Source organism: Macaca mulatta, chromosome 1, assembly GCF_049350105.2.
Source record: "Macaca mulatta isolate MMU2019108-1 chromosome 1, T2T-MMU8v2.0, whole genome shotgun sequence".
NCBI lineage: Eukaryota > Metazoa > Chordata > Mammalia > Primates > Cercopithecidae > Macaca > Macaca mulatta.
Genome location: NC_133406.1, coordinates 149345259 through 149359780, shown reverse-complemented (window position 1 = coordinate 149359780; position 14522 = coordinate 149345259). Strand labels below are relative to the sequence as shown.

Sequence of the window (14522 nt, the reverse complement as noted above, 5' to 3'; positions counted from 1 at the left end):
AATAGAATTTGCAGGATATTTATTTACTAATTATATTTTACTTAAGGTAAAAATAAAATATATTTGTATGCTCTGACCATAAACCAACTAATAGTGTTGGTAGGAAGAGATAAAGAGAGAGGGTCTGCCTGAAAGCACAAGGAAGTATATAAAGGAGGGCAGTCTGGGATAAATTTTTTTTTATGAATAATACATCTGTGGAAAGTCAAGATTTCATCTGTCAAGTTCTAATGCAAGTGAAATAATACAAAGGGACATTGTACTATTTCCCCCTTTTGCAATGGATTATTTAAAGTGCTGTTAAGGATGTTTTGGGGCGTACAAACATCTACTATGTATTGAACACATACTACGTATCTACATCTAAACTAAGAAATCTCTATGCAGTGGCTTAGTAAGTTCTCACCATGTATCTATGTGGTAGGTGCCATTATGCCAATAAGATAAGAAAATAGCCTATCGAGGAACTTTTTAATTGGGAAACCTTTTGAAAAAATTTAACTCAACAGTGAGTTTTATGAAAAGCTCCATTCTATGGTTTATCCTATATGAATAAATAAATCCAACATATTTAAAACTTATGAATAGGAAAACTTACAGTTATTATTCATTTCATGAAAAGAATAGCCAGTGATTGGACTTACATGGTTAGTATATATAACAGGGTTTTTTTGAGTTACATATATTTAATATACATATAATTTTCCAGTTAAACACTTGCAAAAAGTTTGGCATGTCTACAATAATGCTGTTAATTTTCTATTCATTTTGATTACTTAGGAGATTGTCTTAGTCTGTTTCCTGCTGCTATAATAGAATACCTGTGGCTGGGTAATTTGTAAAGGAAAGAGATAGTCTATTTCAGCTCGTGATTCTGGAGGCTGGGAGGTATAAGATCAGTTAACCACTTCTGGCTGGCTTCTGGTAAGGGCCTCATGCTTCATCATAATTGTTCGGGTGAGGGAGAAAGGACAAGATGGAAGAAGGTAAAGAAGGTAAACAAGATGGCTCAGTTCTGGGTTCTTCATCAGCGACTTTCCTGTGCCCGGGAAAAACACCGATTGTCTGCACCTGTGCATTGTGACGTCAAAACAAAGAAATCGAAACTTACCCAGCCACGCCTATGAAGATGCCCTTACCCCCGCCCCTGTCCTGCCCACCTCAAGCCCCATCCATAAAAGGCCACTCCCGGAAGACATCGGCATGAACTTCCTCGGCCCCTCTTCATATGCGGACCTAGGAACCTCGCCCGAGAATGCTGGAGCGACTTCCTCGGCCTCCACTGCAGGAGACTGGTGAACCTCGCCCTTTCCTCCTTCACATTGGCTAGCTAATAAGGTTTTTTTTACCTTGCCTACTTGCCTTATCTCTGGCTCCGGCTCCGGTGGTCGCATAAAACAAATCAGGTGGTGCCAAAACCCGGGAGGAGACCCCTCCTCAAGGCCCCCAGGCCAAGGAGCCTCCTCCTCTTTCCACGCCGCGGTCAGACCAGGACCTAGACATCGCTTTCCACATCTCCAAATCTCCTAGGGGTGAGTACCTCTTGCCTCCCTCTCATACTCCTTGGCCAGAAGTCCTGCGCAGGCCCAAGGCTTTCTCTTTGGTCACCAGGTGACCCACAAGGAGGTTCCCAAAGGCGGAAACATCTGCCCAAAGGACCCTCCATTCCAATCAAGGGAGACCCATCCAGGACAGAGATGTCTGCCTGGAGGTATTCTCCATTCCGGCTCCAGGAGCCTCCCCATCTCTGGTGGCTCTAAAGGACGCTTTGGAGCCAGATAGAGTTCGGCTGCCGCCTACCGCCTACCGCGAGAGGAAGGCAATGGGAAATCCCCAATCCAAAATACCAAGAAACACCCCTTTAGGGTGTCTTCTGGCCAATCTCAAAACTTTACAATTAGAACAAGATCTTAAATGGAAGCGACTTATTTTCCTCTCCACTGTGGCGTGGCCCCAATATAAATTAGACAATCAATCTCAGTGGCCACCTGAGGGCACTCTAGACCACAATATTCTACTCGATCTTGGCAGTTTCTGCCCACGCCTAGGCAAGTGGTCCGAAATTAAATATATACAAGGATTTTGGGACTTGCATTCTCGACCACACTTGTGTAGCCAATGTTCCTTGGCCCAAGTCATGTTGGCTAAAGGCGCGGACCTAGCAAAGTCAGAAAATGAAGAGTCATCCTTCCTGTCTGACTCACCTGAAGACCTCAGAAATTCCTACTCTAGGCCCCCCGCGTCAGCTTCCCCCCCACTTCCACTTCTGCCGTATACTCCACCTCCCCCTCCCGCTTCTGCTCCACCTTCCCCTCCCGCTTCCGCTGTAGTTCCGCCCTCCACCTCCGTCCCGCCTACCATTGTTGAGGCTGCCCCTCCCTCCATCCCCTTGGCACTTCCACCTAGCCACCTTAGTTCACCTATATCCTCCCATACCTGCTCTAAAGATTGCCTAACCGCCCCCGCCCCTACTCCCACCCTATCCATCCCCCCTGCAGTTTTAGTGCCCTTGTGTGAGGTGGCAGGAGCAGAAGGCGTGGTTACAGTTCATGTTCCCTTCTCACTAGCAGACCTTTCAAAAATTGAAAAACGTTTAGGAGATTTTTCTGCCAATCCTACAGTTTACACCAAAGAATTTAGGTACCTTTGCCAGGCCTACGATCTAACCTGGCATGACCTTCATGTTATTCTTACCTCTACTCTAAACCCAGAGGACCGAGAGTGCATCCTAGCGGCTGCCAGGCAGCACGCCGACCAACTGCATTTAACAGATGCTGCTATCCCAGTAGGGGAACAGGCAGTCCCATCTGTGGACCCAGAATGGGACTATCAAGTAGGCCAGCCGGGTCGCCGAAGATGAGACATAATGACTCAATGTCTTCTGGCTGGCATGCAGGCGGCTTCAAATAAAGTAATTAATTTTAACAAACTAAAAGAAATCATTCAAGGTCCAGATGAGAACCCAGCCACCTTTTTAAACAGACTAACAGAAGCTTTAATATTGTACACTCGATTACACCCATCCTCCCCAGCTGAGGCAACCATCTTAGCATCCTATTTCATCTCCCAATCAGCCCCAGATATTTGGAAAAAACTCTAAAAGGCAGAGGATGGACATTAAACTCCTATCCAAGGTCTAGTCAAGTCGGCCTTCAAGGTCTATAACTCCAGAGAAGAAGCGGCTGAGGCCCAACGACAGGCCCGTCTAAAGCAGAAAGTGCAGCTCCAAACTCAAGCTTTAGTTGCTGCCCTGCAGCCTAGTCTTAACCCAAAGCAGGAGAGTAAAGCTTGCAAGACCCCAAAGTCCTTGAAAGGGGCCTGCTATAAATGTGGAGCCCCTGGGCATTGGGCTGATAGATGTCCCCAAAATCCCCAGCCGTCTGGTCCAACGCAGCCATGCTACAAGTGTGGGACTTCTGGCCACTGGGCCAGCAAGTGTCCTAGTCCTCATCCACCAATGACTCCCTGTCCAGCGTGCCATGAAGAAGGGCACTGGAAGTCAGATTGCCCCACCCTGAAAATGGACATAAGGTCTTAACGTGATGCCCCTTCTCAGGACCCTGGGAGCTCCTTCCAGCTCTTACAGCTGGATGACGACTGAAGGTGCCGGGACTTGGGGACCCCTATCACCCTCGCCGAGCCATGGGTAACTCTCCTGGTAGCGGGTAAGACAATTAATTTTTTAATAGACACCGGGGCTACCTACTCTGTTTTGCTGTCTTTCTAAGGGCCTAGACTCCCCTCCAATATCTCTTTGTAGGAGTCGATGGCTCCCCGTCCAGCCCTCGAAAAACACCACCTCTTAATTGCTGCCTGGTCAACAACTATTTTGTGCACTCGTTCCTCATTATCCCCTCATGTCCCACTCCGCTCCTAGGCCGAGATGTCTTAAGTCAACTGAAGGCCTGTATCTCACTTCCCATCAGCCTTCCCCATCCAGCCTGTCATCTACTTTTAGTTCCAACTACCCCAAACGACTCCAACCATTCTACTAACCATTCCCCCGCATTCCCTATTCCAGTAGACCCTCAAGTGTGGGATACTTCTTTTCCCATAGTAGCAAGTCACCACCCACTAGTCCTTATAAAACTTAAAGATCCCTCTCAGTTTCTGGCTTGCCCACAATTCTCCCTTTCTCCACAACACCTACGAGGACTCAAATCTATCATTAATAGGCTGCTCAGTCAACACATCCTCATCCCCACTCTCTCCTTGTAATACCCCAATCCTACCAGTAAGAAAGTCAGACGGAACTTTCCGGTTAGTCCAAGACCGCTTCATAAATGAGGCTGTCCGCCCCACTCACCCAGTAGTTCCAAATCCTTACACCCTCCTCTCATATATCCCATCTGACACGACCTATTTTACTGTTCTTGATTTAAAAGATGCATTTTTCACCATCCCCTTACACCCTAACTGCCAGTTTCTTTTTGCTTTCACCTGGGAAGACCCGGATACCCATGTCTCCACCCAACTGACATGGACAGTGCTTCCCCAAGGGTTCTGAGATAGCCCCCATTTCTTTGGGCAGGCCCTTGCAGCAGATCTAGCCTCCTGCCCCCTCACCAGCAGCAAAGTCCTCCAGTATGTAGATGATCTCCTCCTCTGTAGTCCTACTAAACAAGACTCTTTGTTAGACTCAGCCATCCTCCTTAACCACTTAGGATCCAAAGGTTACTGAGTATCAAAACACAAAGCTCAAGTCTCCCAACAATGTGTTATATATCTAGGTATTGAAATCACACCCACAACCTGCTCATTAACCACCGAGCGGTTAAAGCTCATCCAAAACCTGTCCCCACCCCAGAATGCCAAAGAGATTCAATCTTTTCTAGGGCTAGTCGGGTTCTTTAGACACTGGATCCCCAATTTCTCAATGTTAGCCAAACCCCTATATGCTGCCATCAAAGAGACCCCCGAAGGACCCCTGTCAAACCCAAAACTTGTTTGCCGGTACTTTACACATCTCAAGCGCTGCCTCCTTACACAACCAACACTTTCACTACCAGATTTCAAACGACCTTTTCACCTATACATTGATGAAAAACAAAAGGTAGCCGTAGGAGTCTTAGTCCAACCTGTAGGTCCTACTCACCACCCTATAGCTTATCTATTCAAACAACTAGATCCTACTGTACAAGGGTGGCAGCCTTGCCTTCGGGCTCTGGCTGGAGCTGCCTGTTTAACTCAAGAAGCAAAAAAACTCATTAGAGGCTGTAATCTAACAGTCTTCTCTACCCACCGCCTTCAAGACCTTATTGCCCACAAAAGTATTAGCCACCTAACTCCGTCCAGGCTCCAACTTTTCCACCTCTTGTTCATAGAAGACTCTAACATTGCCCTAGGAGTCGCTCCTCTCTAAATCCAGCAACCTTACTCCCCAACCCTCTCAAACAACCCCATACTGAACACTCCTGTCCAGAACTTTTAGAGGCCCAACCAGCTAGTCACTTACATTTACATGACCAACCCTTGGAGAGCCCACAGTTAACCCTATTTGTGGATGGCAGTTCTTTTATAAATTCTCAAGGAAACAGACAGGCAGGATACGTGGTAGTTACATCATCCACTGTCCTAGAAACTAAGCCTTTACCACAAGGAACAACATCACAGCAGGCGGAGCTTATCGCACTAACTAGGGCTCTCCTCCTATCTAGAGGAAAAACAGTAAACTTATACACAGATTCTAAGTATGCCTTCTTAATTGCACACACCCATTCTGTCATCTGGAAAGAAAGAGGGTTCCTAACCTCCTATGGTACCCCCATAATCAACAAAAAGCAAATACTTAAACTGCTAGACACTTTATCAGCACCTTCCAAAGCAGCCATCATACACTGTAAAGGTCATCAGACTCCATCTAACCCGGTGGCAGCTGGCAACAATTTTGCTGACACCACTGCCAAATCGGCTGCCAGATTCTCCACCCCTACACTTCCTTCTGTTTGTTTTCTTTCTCCCCAATATACCCCTAATTACACCCAGGAAGAGAAAACCAACTATTACAAGATTCAACAGCCAGAGTAGCCACAGACAATTGGATTTACATTAATAATAAATTAGTTATCCCTAAGACACAACTTTACACCGTCTTAAAGGACATACATAACTCCTTACACATAGGACCTAAGGCTCTACATAACCTCTTAAGCCCCCTCGTCCACTGCCCCGCACTCATGAAGTACCTAACCGAAATCAGTCAACAGTGTTCTACCTGCCTTAAATCAAATCCTCAAGGCGCACTACGCAACCCCCACCTGAGTCACCAACTCAGAGGACACCAGCCAGGCAAAGATTGGCAAATCAATTATACACATGTGCCAAAACATAAAAAATTCAGATATCTCCTAACCCTTATTGACACCTTTTCCGGATGGATAGAGGCTTATCCAACTACAGGAGAAACTGCTAATATAGTTGCTTCCATACTCACTGAATATATCATCCCCAGGTTTGGTCTCCCACTCACACTCCAGTCTGACAACGGCCCAGCCTTCATCTCCAAAGTTGTCCAGCAAGTGGCAGCTCTCCTACACATAACCTGGAAGCTTCACATCCCTTATAGACCCTAATCCTCAGGTAAAATAGAAAAGGCCAACGGATTAATCAAACAACAACTCACCAAACTGTCGCTTGAGACTCGACAGTCATGGGTCACTCTGTTACCCCTAGCCCTAACCCGACTACAGGCGGCCCCGAGGAGTCCAACAGGTCTTAGTCCATTCAAACTAGTTTAGGGATGGCCACTGACCTTACAACAAATACCCACTCTTCCCTCGCCACTAGCAAACTATCTCCCATACTTAACCCTCCTGAGACAACTCCTACGACCACACGCAGAGCTAGCACACCCTCCTCCTACCGACTCCTGCAATCCGCATACTGTCCTTAATCCAGGTGACCAAGTATACTTGAAAAATATCCAGGCTAAAGACCTCCAACCCAGGTGAAAGGACCCTACATTGTCCTCTTATCCACACATACAGCGGCCAAACTGTTAGGCCTTACCCACTGGGTACATATCACTCACCTAAAAAAAGCTCCTTCAGAAGATAACTCATAAACAGTCACCCAAATCACCCCCTAACCCCCCCCCCCGCCTCTAGCTAAATAAGCTCTTTTAACATATACATGCAACTATTTACTGAATTCCTACACATCCTGTACACACATATAATTGAATTCTCCTATATAATCCCAGACTCAGATCTCCTTCCAGACCCAAGCCCCAACCAGTGGTTCTCTCGTCTCCTTACTTTGATATAACACCTCCAGTGGCAAGGGGACCTTTACAACTATAGTGAAGATGAGGTCCTACTTTGTACTTTCCTTACTATTCTGGTGCTCTACACTCATAGTCAGTAACCCTGTGTTCATATGGAGATTCTCTATAGTTGAAACTTGGTCAGATAACAACAAACAACATTCAGAACTACAAGGCACTGCAGACTGCTCACCTCAAGGCTGTCAATCTGCTCTTTCTATAAACTTCTCCCTAACCTCCACCAAAGATAGATGGGCTCAGCTGTCCCTCTGCTTCCTACATGACCAGACAGAATACAATTGTAAAAACTATTGGCAACAAACCAACCTAGGATGCCCATACAAATATTGCAAAATACACCACTCAATGCTGGATAATACAGAGAACAACAAGTTAAGCAGTTAGCATCTTTTCACTTACAATGAAAAAATCAATGGAAAACACGCTGGAAACCCCCATATCATCTAAATATAAAGGACCCCTGGGACCCCCGATGGGCAGACGGAGTAACAGGAGGGCTTTACGGAGATAGCGTTTGGGACTCATATCCAACTGCCACCCTCTTAATAAAAAGGACACTTGTCCAACAAAAATCCCTCCCTAAAAATATACAAGTCCTACAAAATTTAACCTTAGCCATATAATCACAAGAACAGACCCTACAAGATCAACTACATTCCTCCAATAAAGACCCCTTCTCATGGTTAAAGCTTGTCCGTCAAGGGCTAAACCTAACACAGGCAGCTAACATAACAGATCTCTCCCACTGTTTCCTCTGTGCAGCCCTTGAAAGAGACCCCTTAGTGGCAGTCCCCTTACCCACTGCTTTCAAGGCTACAACTGACTCTACCGGCACCCCCCAAAAACCGTTCTTATTCCAGGTCCCACTATACCAAAATCCGGAAAATCCAATCCTTCCTTTCTGCTACTCTTCCCCAAACTCCTCCTGGTGTAATTACACGCAATAGCCCAGTAGGACCCAGACAGCTCCCGTTGGAGGTTATTTCTGGTGCAATCAAACCCTCTTCAAGGTCCTTAACCATACATCCATCAGCCAATCCCTCTGTGTCCCAGTGTCCCTAGTATGTAGCTTAACCCTATATAGCAAAGCAGAAGTGGCTGAACTCACTTTACAATTTAACTCTCCTCCTAATAATCTCCAAAAACGGGCAGTCTTCCTTCCTCTAGTCATCGGAATCTCCTTGGCCTCCTCTCTAGTGGCATCAGGCCTCGGAACCGGAGCCCTGGCCCATTCCATACAGTCCACCCAATCCCTCACTCGCCAAATACAAGAAGCAATAGAGGCATCTGCTGAAAGCTTAGCATCATTACAGAGACAAATCACCTCAATAGCCCAAGTTGCAGCCCAAAACAGACGGGCATTAGATCTTCTTACTGCTGAAAAAGGAGGAACATGCCTTTTCTTACAAGAAGAGTGCTGTTGTTACATTAACGAATCAGGATTAGTTGACACTAACATCCAGACCCTCAAAAGAATCAAGACAGAGTTAAGGAACTATAATACCCCTCTCTCTCCTGGACCGTCCTTATGGTTCCTCCCAATAATACAACAGATGCTCCCATTTCTTATACCCATTTTAATCCTATGTTTAATAATGTGCTTTGCTCCCATTCTAATCAAATTTCTCCGAGCCAAGGTCCAAGAGATCACCCGAGTCACCTTCAACCAAATGCTCCTGCATCCCTACACCCAACTGCCAACCTGGGACCCTAACTATGCCCCCTAACAGCAGGAAGCAGCCAGACAGATAATGACGCCCCTAATTCTTATAATTAATAAGAGGTTGGACTGTTCAAGTGAGGGAGAAAGGACAAGATGGAAGAAGGTAAAGAAGGTAAACAAGATGGTACAGTTCCGGGTTCTTCATCAGCGACTTTCCCGCACCCGGGAAAAACACTGATTGTCTGTGCCTGCGCATTGTGACGTCAAAACAAAGAAATCGAAACTTACCCAGCCACGCCTATGAAGATGCCCCTACCCCCGCCCCTGTCCTGCCCACCTCAAGCCCCATCCATAAAAGGCCGCTCCCGGAAGACATCGCCGTGAACTCCCTCCGCCCCTCTTCATATGCGGACCTAGGAACCTCGCCCGAGAATGCTGGAGCGACTTCCTCGGCCTCCACCGCAGGAGACCAGTGAACCTTGCCCTTTCCTCCTTCACATTGGCTAGCTAATAAAGTTTTTTTTACCTTGCCTACTTGCCTCATCTCTGGCGCCTGCTCCAGTGGTCGCATAAAACAAATCAATAATATGCCAAAGAAGCAGAAGGGGAAGCAGGCAAGTGCAAGGAGACAAAACATGAGAGGCAGCCTCACTTTACATAACCACCTGGCCTCGCAGTAACTAACCAGTCCTACAGAGTTAGAACTACTCCTTTGAGAATGGCATTAATTTCTCTTAACAACCTAATCACCTTTCTTTTCCATGCTTTTACTTCCTCCTCAACATCGCCACATTGGGGACCAAGCCTCAACATGAGTTTTGGTCGGAAGAAACCACAGCATTCTGCTCCTCACTTCCCAAACTCATGTCCTTCTTACAATGCAAAATCTTCCCATCCCCCAAATCTCCCAAATCTTAACTTGTCCTGTACCAACCTAAAAGTCCAAAGCCCAAAGTCTCATCTGGGAAATTGTGAAATCAAAACAAGTTATCTATTTCCCAGATACAATGGTGGGACAGGCATAGGGTACACATTCCCATTCCAAAAGGGAGAAATAGGCAAGAAGAAAGAAAGAAGAAAGGAGTAACAGGTCCAAAGCAAGTTCAAAACCTAGCAGGTTAGCCATTAAATTTTAAAGTTGGAGAATAATCTCCCTAAACTCCACGCACACTAGGGTTGGAGGAGGAGCCCCGAAGGCCTCAGGCAGCCCTGCCCCCATGGCTTTGCTGGTGCAACCCACATGGCTGCTCTCATGGGCTGGAGTCTGATGCCTGTAACTTTCCCAGGCAGGCATTACCACCTGCCGGTGACTCTACAATTCTGGGGTCCCAAGGGTGGCCCAGCCCTTGTGGCTCTACTAAGCATTACCCTAGTAAGAGAACTCAGCAGTGGTTGCACCCCTGTGACAAATCACTACCTAGGCCCCTAGGCTTTTCAATCACCCTCAGATATTTAAGTGGAGGAAGTCACACCTCCATAGTTCTTGCATTCTGCACATGGAACTGCCAAGGCTTAGTTTGTACCTTCTGTAGTTTGAGCATGAGCCACATCTGGGCCTGTTTGAATGAAGATGTAGTGCTGCCAAGGTTTACAGTTTGTACCATTTGGAGGAACAAGCTGAGCTGTACCTGAGGCAGTTAAGCCACCACTGGCTGAGGAGTCCTGCTCCTGAATGCAGAGAGCAGAGAGACCCTAGCCTACCCTACCGAGGCTCAAGGTAGCAAACCCTTGCTGCCCTCAAGATCCTAACATTCTCAGACTGTGATGTGGGGAGCAGCCTCAAAGATCTCTAAAATGCCTTCAGGGTCGTTCTCCCATTGTCCTGATGATTAGTACCAGGTTCCCTTCTAGCCATATTAATCTCTTTAGCAAATAGTTTCTGGGTATTGCTGTGATGTACTCTATATTTTATTATTACTTTATTACATATCTTAACTTCTCTACCAGAATGTAAACTAAGCTCCACAAGAAAAGAAACAGTGTTTTCATCCTTTACAGTACCAAGTACAGTGCTTTTCACTTAGCAGATCACAATAAGTCATGCTGAATTAAATTGCTATTTCTTTAGTGTCAACATCTATGTATGTGAGATGAGCAGAACGTAGTGCACCAATTTCTCATTTTAATGGTGTTTAAGAACCTTTAAAGGTTTTAGCGTGATTGATTCAGATGCAGAAACACAGCAGTTGTAAAGAGGACTAAAATAAAGAGACTGATTGCCCTTATTGTTCAACACAGGAACAGAGTCTTAGGTTTTTTTTTAAGCTTTTTATCTAAGTTTAATTCATATGATGCCTCATAAATGTTTACCAATAATAACAATAAAAATTTCATGTGGAAGTCTCTCTTCTTTACTTCTCTTATCTCCAAGGTTTTTATGCTTAAAGAAAAAAATATTGATACAGAGTTGGCCAACATGACTGAATAGAAGTAGCTAGTGTATGCCACTCTCATGAAGAGAAATGGAACAGGTGAGTAAATACAGCACCTTCAATGGAAACATCCAAATACATGCATTGGAAACTCATCAAGGAAACAACCTGACCCATGGAGAATGGAGAAAAGCAAGGCAGGATGACTGCCCACCCAGGAGTGACATGGAGCCAGGAGAGCTTCCTCGGCCCAGGGAAGTGGTGAGTGAGTGAGCAACCCCTGGGACCCACGCTTCTCCCACGAATCTTTGCAACTATTGGGTCAGGAGTCCCTCTCACGGACCCACTCCATCAAGGCATTCAGTCTGATACACAGAGCTACATGGAATCGTGGCAGAGCAACCACTCAGGCACACACACAGCCCCAGCAGCCTTAGATACCCAGGCTTCCTAGCAAAAGCAGTTGCAACTCCAGCAAAGCAGGTTAGACCCCTATACTTGTCCCTAGGAAGTGACAGCTTGCAGGCCTTGTTTCCATGGAATCTTTCAGGATAAGACCCACTGGCTTGGGAAACAAGCCAGCCACTAGTAGCAGCATTACAGCTCCCTGAGATGGAGCTCCCAAGGGCAGAGACAGGCCACCATATCTGTTATTTCACAGCCTTAGCCATTGTTGCCTTTGGGCTCTAGGGAGTCCCAGTTGACTAGGGACTGCAGTGGTCCCCTGGCACAGCCCAGAAGCTATATGGAAAAGCAGTCAAATTGCTTATTCACATGGATCCCAGATCCCATTTCTCTTCACTGGGTAGAATCTCCCGCCTGGGGTCTCTAGTTACCCCCACTGGTGTTTTCCAACCCACCGATTTCAAACTTCTCTGGGATAGAGGTCACAGAGGGTGGTGTGGGCTGCCATCTTTGCTGTTTGATAGCTTTCGCCATTCTTGCCTTTGGGCTTTGGGCAGTCTGAGGCAACTGGGGGATGGAACAGACCCCAAGCATAGCACAGCTACTCTATGAAAACATAGGCAGACTGCTTTCTTAAGTGGATCCCTGATCCTGTTCTTCCCCACTGGGCAGGACCTCCCAACTGGGGTCTCCAGCCACCTCCTACAGGTGTGTTTGGACCGGCAACAGGTCCATACCTCCCTGGGACACAGCAAGCTCCCAGAAGAAGGGGCGGGCCACCATCTTTGTTGTTTTGCAGACTTCACTGTGGATAGATTCAGGTACTGGAAAATCCAAGGTGACTAGGTACTGGAGCAGACCCCCAGCATGCTGCCGCAGTCCCACAGAAAACCGGCCAGACTGTTTGTCATGTGGGTCCCTAATCCTGTATATCCTCGCTGGGCAGGTTCTCCAGCTGGGGCTATTGAGCCAGTAGCAGTTCTGCAACTCCCTGGACAGAGCTCCTAGTGGGAGGGACGGGTTGCCACGTTTGCTCTCTCACAGCTCTCACCCTTGCTGTCTCTGGGCTCTGCAGAATCTGTGGGGAGCAGGGGCTGGTCTGAATTCCCAGGACAGAGCAATCAACTCGTGGAAAAGTAGCCAGATTGTTCTCCATGCAGGTCCTGGTCCTCATTTCTCTTCACTGGGCAGGGCCTCCCAACCTGGGACTCTAGTGCACCACCACCATGCCCCTGCCTGATCACTGCAATTAGAGGCATAAGCAGCCCAGCATTTCTCTGAGGAGGAAATCCCAGAGTCAAACTCCATCACTACAGTTGTAGTGGTACCACCTTAAGAGCCCTCAGGCTGGGAAAGGAACAAACGGCCTAGTCACTATGCTGGCACCTCCAATATACCACAGTCACTATATGGAGAGGAGTGCAGTCCTTCTTCTCTAGGAACCCTGCCCCCACCCCACTCCTTACCAGGCAGGGTCCTTGGCTCATAACCACAGAACAGTCACTTCATCCATGGCTGAGCATACCCACTGGTAGTGACCCAAAGTTTCCCTGAGGAGAGGCTCCCAGAGGCATCCTAAAGCCCTTCTGCCACTGCTACAGCAGCAGTTCCTTCCCTGCTGCCAGTGTTCTGGGAAGAAACAGCCTGAGGGATACACCCAAGTTTATAGCACACCACAGGCACCATATGGAACAAATACCAGCCTCTCCTCTTGGTGAGCCCTCAATCCCTTGCTCCTCAACAAGCAGAGCCCTAAGCTCATGCCAGCAGTGCAGCTATCCCACCCCACTGGCTGAACACTCCAGTAACAGCAGCTCCACACTCCACATTTCTCGGAGGCAGAGCCAACCAAAAGCCTCTCTGCCATTGCCTCTGCAGTGGTACTACCCCTGCTACCCTCAGACTAATGAAGACTCTAAGTTACTTATCCACACCTCCGACAAGCTGCAGTCAACTGAAGGAGAGGAGGCCAGTCTGTCTCCTATGGACCCCATCCACATCCTCTGCTCATCACCAGGCAGGGAACCCCTGGCTTGGGCCCATAGCATAGAACCCCCCCATCCTGGGCTGATTGCACTGAGCAATTGCTGACCTTCATCTCTCTGGGGGTGGAGCCTACAGGAAACAAGCAAAAGATACTTGGTCACAACTACTACGAAGGTCCCTTCCTCTGCTGCTTCCAAGTTGAGGAGGAAACATAAACCCTGAGATCACCCCAGAGCTGTGGTGGGCAGCCTGGGAGAGGGCCAAGCCACAATCTCCAGCCAGTACTCAAGTGGGAGAGGAGCACATACTTTCAGAGCATTGAGAGGGAGCACAGCTGCAACTGCAGAAATATAGGGGAGCCACACAACTGAGCAACAGCCTACCTACCAACTGACCACTACCTCTAAGCACCACCTACTGGATCACACCAAAGCTTCAACACCAAAAATACCTTGCTAACATACCCACTGTGAAGCCAAAGACAAGAAGTCAGCTACAAAAAAGACCATGCAAAAAGCCTTGGCCTTGTGAAAACATCTAGAAAACAGATCTATTGACTGTACTCAATCTACACAACAGTTAAAGAAACCCCCACATACAGAGTTGAGAAAGAACCAATGCAAGAACTCCAGCAACTCAAATGGTCAGAGTGTCTGTGTCCTCCAAATGACCACACTAGTTCTCCAACAAGCATTCTTAACCAGGCTGAGTTAGCTGAAATGACAGAAATAGAATTTAGAATACAGATAGGAACAAAGGTTATTGAGATTCAGGAGAATGGCAAAACTCAATCCAAGGAAACTAAGAAACA

General features: G+C 47.1%; 1 long non-coding RNA gene across 1 annotated transcript; it reads left to right on the top strand.

Annotated features, from left to right (window-relative positions):
- Positions 1–682: 682 nt before the first annotated feature.
- On the top strand, positions 683–9478 carry LOC144338434 (uncharacterized). The gene is made up of 3 exons (XR_013412559.1): positions 683–1532; positions 3557–3665; positions 6452–9478. It is a non-coding gene; the product is annotated as an uncharacterized LOC144338434 (long non-coding RNA).
- Positions 9479–14522: the final 5044 nt, after the last annotated feature.